This window comes from Vigna radiata, chromosome 8 (assembly GCF_000741045.1).
Source record: "Vigna radiata var. radiata cultivar VC1973A chromosome 8, Vradiata_ver6, whole genome shotgun sequence".
Lineage (NCBI taxonomy): Eukaryota > Viridiplantae > Streptophyta > Magnoliopsida > Fabales > Fabaceae > Vigna > Vigna radiata.
The window spans coordinates 29,896,494-29,899,429 of record NC_028358.1 but is presented as its reverse complement, the minus strand read 5'-3'; positions in this window follow the sequence as shown (position 1 = coordinate 29,899,429).

The window sequence follows — 2,936 nt, the reverse complement described above, 5'->3', positions numbered from 1 at the left end:
TAATAATAATAATGTTAATAATAATAATAATAATAATATTAATAATAATAATAATGATAATAATGTTAATAATAATAATAGTAATAATAGTAATAATAATAAAGTTTAAATGTTTTGTTTGTCTCTAAGTTAAGTGCTATTGTTCAGTTTTGTTCATGCTTTCAAAAGTTTATGATGTAGAAATTGTATCAAATCAGTCCTATCCATTAACGAAGTTAAAAAAAAGTTAACGTTGAAGTCAATGTGCATGTGAGGTGTCCAAGAAACGTTGACGTGTCATTTAGTTCGCCTAAAATGAGTTGATGTGGCAGGCAGAGAATATAGTACGTGTAATTGGTAAAATAAAATGATTAGGGTTTTTTAAATGGGGTAAATTAAATTGGGAAAAAAATAGGGCATAGTTAAATTGGAGAATGTTTTTTTCGAGGGTTCAATGGCTTGGTTTTGTTCGTTTTGTGAGATAGGGTAGGTTTCGAGGTCAATTGCTTGGTTTCTTCGAAGGAGATTTATGATCGAAAACACTTGGTGAAGGAGTAGGGTTTGTCAGTGATTGTGGTGGGGAAGCATATACGGTTCGTCAGCGTCGTCTTCCTTCGAAGCGAAAAGGTGAAAGGTGCGTTTTTTATGAGTTATTTTACGTTGTTGGGGTCCCCCATTGAAGTATGTTGCCTTGTTGTCCCCTCAGTGTGTTGTGTTGTGGTCCCCTACTGTGTTTTGTTTCCTTTGTTGTGGTCCCGTTCTTTATGTTGTTTGATGACGTTGTGCGCACTGTTTGTATGTCTTTGGTCCCCCATTTAATATGAAATTAATTATTATGTGTTTGCTTGTTTATTCTGTGGTTCATGCATATTTATTTAAGCATCACTAAACGTGTAATAGTTGTACATCAAACACTTATTGCTTGTGATTAAGTTGCTATGACTACACCTGTAATAGTGGGTGGTAATGTAGCATGTTTAAAATGTAGTCTGACAATTACTTTTATATAGGCATTTTATAGTTGAACATTAAACAAAATGTCCAACTATGATATTAAGGTGGTGTTTCACCATGAGGGTAAGTTTCTAAATGTTGGGTCATTTAGATATCATGGAGGTGAAACTAATACCTTGATCATTGACACAAACAGATGGAGTTATTTTGAAATAAGGGCCATACTAAATGAGATGGGTTATAGAAATGTTAAGGAGTTGTGGTATTCCCTAGGCGGTTCTGTATTAGAAGATAGGTTGGAATTGTTAAGTGATGACAAAGGTGCATGTCATGTGGTGAACATTGCTATATTGAATGGTTAAGCTCATTTGATTGTGGTTCACATGGTATCCGAACCTGATTATATTCATATGTTGGAATATGATGGTCAACCCGAGGTAGGTGAAGTTGAGGTTTGTTAAGTTGAGGTTGCTTAAGCTGAGGTTGATGAAGTTGAGGTTAGACAAGCTCAGGTTGATGTAGTTGGTGTGGAAGAACTTCCTGAGGGTGTAGGAGATGTTCCTCAAGTTTGTGAACATGGTGAAGTTAAGGTTGCTCAAGATGAGGTTGATGAAGTTGGTGAGGAAGAACTTCTTGAGGGTGTAGGAGATGTTCTTGAAGTTTGTGAACATGGTGAAGTTGAGGTTGCTCAAGCTGAGGTTGATGATGTTGGCGAGGAAGAACTTCCGAAGGGTGTAGGAGGATTTCCTGAAGTTTGTGAACATGGTAAGGAGGTTGATGAAGTTGTTGTAGTTAAGGAGGTTGAGGAAGTTGCTGAACTTGATGAGGATGATGTTGGTGGTGGAGTAGGGGATGGTGAGGATGATGTTGGTGGTGGAGTAGGGGATGGTGAGGATGAGTTTGATGTTACTAGTTGAAATGGGTCTGATGAAGATGATTTGGTGGATGCTAGTGTGCATGGAGATGAACAACCTCAAGAAGAGCACTGAAAAGCTAGTTTGTTTGTTGAAGTGGGAACAACAAGTGGATGTACTGCTCAAAAGAAGCATGTACAGGCTAGGGGATTATCTGATAGCGAGTGAGAATTTGATAGTTGTGACAATATTTATTTAAGTGATGACTCAAATGTTGAAACAACCCGATATGGAGATTTTGGGACCTTCAAAGAACCTACAAGTATGAAAGAATATAAATGGCAGCTGGGGCATATTTCCCTCAAGAAAAAGATTTCATTGATGCAATTAGAAGTTATGGAGTACAAGGGTGTCAACACCCAATTTCGTCTGAGTGACTAAATAGTAGGATTTATTTTTATTTTTATCTTATTTTATTTTTCTTTGCTATTTTTGTTTTATTATTCTTAGTTTTTTTTTTATGATTTAGTTTCTTATTGTCTTATTTAATTTGATTTTCTATTTTCTTTTTGAAAAAAAATTGTATATAAATAAAAAAAAACTATAAGAAAAGAAAAGAAAAGAAAACGAAAATGGAAGAAAAAAAAGAAAAAAAAAGGAAAAAAAAACGTGTCAAAAACACGTGGAAGGAGAAAGATTCGAATGGTGTGTGTTGGGTGTGAGGGAACAGGAGGTGGTGAGTTGGCAAGGATAGAAAAAATAGAATTGGTGGTGGTGGAAGGGGGAAACAAAATTGGTTAAGGAGCAAGGTGGAAGAGAGAGAGCTTTCGGGGGGGGGGAAATCGTTTTGAGGGTCTCGGCATACAAAAAAAATCACAGAGCAGAAGCTGCCTCAAGGAGTTTGGTTGCTCTCACCGATCTAAGATCACCGGAGATATCCAGGATCAATTACAAGAGCTCTAAGAGGTAATTTTCTATTCCCCGTTATGAAAAATTGTCGCATGTTGCTGATGAATGCACTGTTGTATTGTTGAGCATGGTGTTGTGAGCACTGAGTTTCTTCCCGATATTACCCAATATACAAACACACAAGTGCCTCCATTATGCTAACAACCTTTCCTCCACAACTACCTGAAACGCAGAAAATTC